This window comes from Lampetra planeri, chromosome 22 (assembly GCF_965212315.1).
Source record: "Lampetra planeri chromosome 22, kcLamPlan1.2.h2, whole genome shotgun sequence".
NCBI lineage: Eukaryota > Metazoa > Chordata > Hyperoartia > Petromyzontiformes > Petromyzontidae > Lampetra > Lampetra planeri.
The window spans coordinates 3,799,468-3,805,466 of record NC_136128.1 but is presented as its reverse complement, the minus strand read 5'-3'; positions in this window follow the sequence as shown (position 1 = coordinate 3,805,466).

Below are 5,999 nucleotides of genomic sequence, written 5' to 3'. Positions count from 1 at the left end.
CAGCGACAGAGCACACGTGCCAACAAGGACAGCGAATTATTATTATCCATGATTATTCACAAATATTTCCCATGAATAAGCGGTGTAAATCCCACAGATAATGTAATCAACTCTACGGTATTGGTAAGGGGAGGTCACCCATACTACCAATAAAGGGCAGGTTTATTCACGGCACCACAGTCGCGAGATGTTAACTACCTCGCCTGGTATACAGAAGGTCATGGATCCTCTGGGTTTTTTTTCCTTACACATTTAGAAACATGCGTTTAGAGTTATTGGCTGCGATAAATGTCTACTTGATAAGCTACTTCGTTGAGATGCTCTCTATAGGAGCTCAGTAGAGCTCCCTCCATTGGTGGCCTTCTTGTAAGCAGTGGTGTGAGCAGGCAATTGCAGGGCTACACCGCTACCAATTTATAAAACTATGGGAATATATCTTCTTGGTTCTTTCGGTAAAGTCACGTAGAAGGGAAGTAATAAAATAATACAAATAAAACATAATATAATAATTCTCACGACGTTTCGGCCACAACGCAAGCAGCCGTCCTCAGGTGAAGAATATGTCTGTCGATAAGACAGAGTCTGAATGACACGTCCTAGGCTTGCAGCGTCTATTTAAGGGAGGAGGACGAGCGCCTTGACAAAAGAATTTGCATATGTCAAGGCGCTCTTCCTCCTCCCTCCCAGCTTAAATAGATGCTCCAAGCCTAGGACGTGTCATTCAGACTCTGTCTTAGCGACAGACATGTTCTTCACCTGAGGACGGCTGCTTGCGTTGTGGCCGAAACGTCGTGAGAATTATTATATTATGTTTTATTTTTATTATTTTATTACTTCCCTTCTAAGTGACTTTACCGAAAGAACCAAGAAGATGAATCCCTGCAGTCACGAAAGCTTTAAATCGAAATATGGGAATATACTTTGAATTGTCATACACCTATTACTATTATAGAGCTAGTTACTGTATATTATTATCCACAGCACGTCTATTTAATTTAGACCCAGCACGAGGTTTCCTCACCAAAGTATGACCGTTAAACATTGGAATTTTTGTTTCAAACATCTGCCTGGACCCACAAGAGTTGCTGCAGATTTCACAGGTGCAGACCTTAGCATAATTATTGCAGTTATTTTTATAATGTATCCTGTCTTATACACAGCCTGTGACCCACCCTCCCGTGACTATTCACCAGTGCACACACTCATCTTCTTGGTTCTTTCGGTAAAGTCACGTAGAATGGAAATAATAAAAATAAAACATAATAAAATAATTCTCACGACGTTTCGGCCACAACGCAAGCAGCCGTCCTCAGGTGAAGAACAGGTCTGTCGATAAGACAGAGTCTGAATGACACGTCCTGGGCTCGGAGCGTCTATTTAAGCTGGGAGGGAGGAGGAAGAGCGCCTTGACAAAATAATTTGCATATCAAGAGAAATTTTAGAAGATGAATTCCTGCAGTCACGAAAGCTTTAAATCGAAATATAGTGAGACAACTTTGTGAACATCTACTCGCCATCACTTATTGTAATCTTCTTGCCACACGAGCTTGACAAATTGTCTAGCACTCTCACAGCGACGCTTCTGGATAACGTGCCCCCGCGTCTTTCGAATTTCGCAATGATATAAGCAGCTACTGTGGTGTATGCAGATGGTGCTCACGAACAAGTTAAAGTATCCATCTGTAATATACTTGTGGAACTTTTGACTTCTTCTGCTGAACTCCGGCAGCATTCCAAAGAAGAGCTGTGTATCGTCTGCCCTTACTCGCAATATTGATGCATCATATTTAAAGCTCCAGCACATGTATATGTGAATGTCAGTGATAAGTGTTTTTAAAACTGGATACTGCAAGTGCACACACGCATGCAGAGTACTACTGAAATAGAATAATTTATGTTTCAATGTTGACAATAATGTTGTGTAAACGACACGATATAAAACTAACCATAAGATTTTTTTAGATTATAATATTAAACACTTCTCTCACACACTCGCCAGCCGACACCTGCAGTGCGCGCTACAGAGTCAGGAACCCCTAAATGAGCATTGTTTTACATATTGGGCTCAGTCAATCACCGACCAGGACTTGAACTATCAACCTTCTAATTTGAGGCGCTCACATTATTGCTGAGCCACCTGGCCAATTTATCTAAGTTTAGCATCGTTTTAGAGTATTGTCTGCAGCCTTCTGAAATGCACCAGCTATACTTTTCTGAGTTTTACATACGGTGACTTTGCCAGTCTCAAGTCTCCACTGGTCTCAAAGTTATCCACGAAACTTTAGTTTGGTGTGGCCAATTCTGGGTAACATGCCAGCTCAAGCCAACTGAGCTATATAGCTCTTTTTCAGAAGCGACCTGGCCACAAATAATAGCTCAACGAAGTGGCTTGTCATTTGGAAATGTATAGCAGCCAAATACTCGAAACGCACATGTCTAAATGTGGAGGGGAAAACCGGAAGAACCCGGAGAAAAATCCACACGACCACGGGAAGAGAGGCATGCAAACTTCAAATATACAGCAGGCGTCAGGGTCGGGATCGAAGCCACGGCCTCCTATATGCCAGGCGAGGTAGTTAATAAAATAGTTATCTTACAAGGACAACCACTGCCCGAGACCTTTATCAGTGACAACAGATTTAGAGCAGTGCAGGGTGAGATTCTGCAAACTTACTCAAAAACTAAATTTCCACGAAAACTGTATTGTACTGTAACATACACACTGTTCCTGTAAGAGACGATCTCCCCATTGTCAGTTGGAAGCTGCATAAGGAGAATTATAGACTCACTGACTACTAGTTCTTAAAGCTCGTTAACAGCTGTGCATTGATCAATACGTTCAAAGGCTTTTGAGAAGTTTTTTTGCTGTGGCGATTGCATCGTGGTAAGTGTGTTTAATCCTTTCAGGATCCTTCCGAGTCAGTTGCAGAGCTAGTTAACTGATGATGAACCATTTCTCTTGATGGAGAATAACCTTATGTACAGTTATATATCCACTGGAATTCAGTGGTTCTAGTCTGACAGATAGTACTATGCTTTACAGCTATGCTAAAGAGATGGAATGCATATACAGATCATCGAATTATCCGGTGTCTTATTTTTTTTTGCACTCTCTTGTATAGTATTATATTTTAGGTGTTGCTGAACGTCTTTTTGTGTTTTAAATGTCATGGGACCTCATTTGACAGTACCAAAATATGATAATAGGGTTTCCCCTTTTTCCTGGCAACAAAACAGGTGTTAAGATGTTAAAACGCCAAACTTAAACATTTGGCAATAGATCATGTATGCATTAACCACGATGCTTGTGGTCAGAATGCAAACACAATCCATACTCTGATAACATATGCAATAGCGTCCTCTGGTCTAACACCGTTTGAGACGAGGCTCAAAAGAAAGCTGTCTCTGGTGTGGACCAATCAGTTTCAAGGACAATGCATATATTATCAGAATATGTTTTTTGTTTGCATTCTGACCACAAGCATCGTGGTTAATGCAGATATGATTCCTTGTAAAAGGTTTCAGTTTGATGTTTTAACATCTTAACACCTCAAACTTGATTTGAAGCTTTCGTAAATGCAGGAATTATTCTTTGTGTGTCTATGTTGTGTGTCTTTCTCTACGTGTATCTGTGTTGTCTCTCTCTGCTTGTGCGTCTGTCTGTGTGTCCCCGTATCTGTGTTTTGTCTCTCTTTCAAATGTAGCAATTTTTGGAAGAAAGTAATCAACCAGGTAAGGTGCTGACTGTGGTCTTAGCCGACTCACTGTGTTGGATTGCATTGTATTCCTAAGTTCACTAAGTTTGTTTTCTACCTGATTGCTTGTGTTGCAATCGAAACGTCGTATTCTATAATTTAATTCATTTTCTTTCTACATGACTTTACTGAAAGAACCAAAGAGTAATCTTAAAACCTTTTTTGTTGCCAGAAAAATGGGAAAAACCTATTATCATGTTTTAAATGTGTTCACGATATGAAATTGGCATAAAAAACACGCACAAATAGACAAAACAAAATATTTAACTTTAAAAAAGTTACCGTATTTTTCTGTACCATTTCATACCACTTCAATCTTGACGACTGCATCACTGGGTGTTGTATATACGTGCAGTATTTTCATTGTTTAAGTTGTATGTAGTGTATAACGTACTGTATATAATATTTAACACTAAAATCAAGCTTCGCTACTTTTTTTGTCATGCACATAGTGCCGATCGCCGGACTGGTTATAACCTTTGGAGCGGTTTCATCAGATCAACCCGAGACAGCCGGATACTGTTGGAAGCAGCCGGTTAATCGAGGCGGTGCTGGATAATCGATGATCAACTGTAATGACAAGCTTGGTGGAAGTTTATTTAGGGGGAGAGGTGTTTAACACGTGCGGTTTCCCATAATTGCCAGAAAGGTTTCCGTTCATTCAAATATGAGTTAAGAGGCTTGGATATATTTTCTGTAGATTCCTTAATCACTCCGATGAGAACTTTCCAAATTCCACAACCGAGATGCATGTTTGGAAAATTATTCAAATGACCTGGTAATAATTAGTGGGAAAAATAATATGCCGAGTATGCTATTTGAATACATATTGAGAGTGGTCAGGGATGTGCAAACATTTGTAATGCGGGCGTAAACGGCTTCGCGGATATGACGTCATGGGGGGGAGGAGTTAGGTCACGTGTGAGAGAGGGGTGAGGTCTTAAGGGAGAGATACCGGAAGAGACGGGAGCGTGTGGGAGATAGAGTTAGAGTGAGGCCACGCAGGGCGGAGGTTGGAGAGTGGCGAGATCGCCACACACGCAGAGTAAGACTCGGCACCGTCGGCCAGCGGTGACCGAGCGCGGAGGAACGAGGAGCAGCGGTGGAGCTGCAGTGAGGGCAGCCGGAGGACTGCACCAGGGATCTGCAGCGGAGCTGCAGGAGAGAGGAGGCTACGTGAGCGAAGGCAGCTGTGGAGTTGCCAAGCGGAGGGGCTCTGAGCGAGGGCCGTGTGGGACAAGTGTAAGAACCCAAATAAAGGACAACGGAGACAGACCCAGTGATCGAGTCCTTTATTACACATTGACTGACACTTTTGCTGGTTTTGAGTGGAGTTTGGCTGTCATGTGTGTAAATAGTAGGCATTGAGGAACATCGACAAAAAGTGTGTCCTTTGATGTCAATTAAGGAGGTTTTTCGAGAGCAATCCATTTATCTGATCCTCTTTGGTAAATGTAGTTTGCACATTCTAAATCCTGTTATTGGCTTCCCAAATACAAATCATATTTTGGGTTGTCACCATTTTTATATCCTTGCCCCTGTTCATGAGTGATGATTTTAATTGTGTTGGTAATCCAAAACTGATTCCACTTCTGCTTTTATTAATTTGAGTGGAAAGGTTCCTAGAATACTTGGCAAGGTTGAGGAATTGAACAAGAAAAAAATGTTGCTTAGAATTTTTACTTCAGCAGTTGTTGGCAGTTCAGCAAAATTGGCCAAGCATACGACTAACACACATTCAGCCAAACACATAGTTAACACACACACTTAGCCAGTCACAAGCTCCACGGTGGCGAGATGTTAACTGCCTCGCCTGGTATACAGGAGGTCGTGGGTTCGATCTCGACCCTGACGCCTGCTGTATATATGGGGTGTAAGTGTTCTCCCCGTGGTCGCGTGGAATTTTCTCAGGATCCTCTGGTTTTTCTCTTCACATTTAGAAACATGCGTTTAGAGTACACTATTTGGCAGATATTCATTTCCACACGGTGACACGCCACTTAGTTAAGCTTTCATTTGTAGACAGGTCGTTTCTGAAAACGAGCTACGTAGCTCAGTGGGCCTTACCTGATAAAATAAGAATTGTAGTAGTAGTAGTAACACACAAACACACACACTTCGCCAAGCACACAACACAGAGCTAAGCGCACAGTTAACACACACAAACGTACAATTAGCCAAGCACACAGTTCCCATAGGTGTAATGGTACTCGATGGGGCTGTGTTTCCTGATCAAAAGTCATC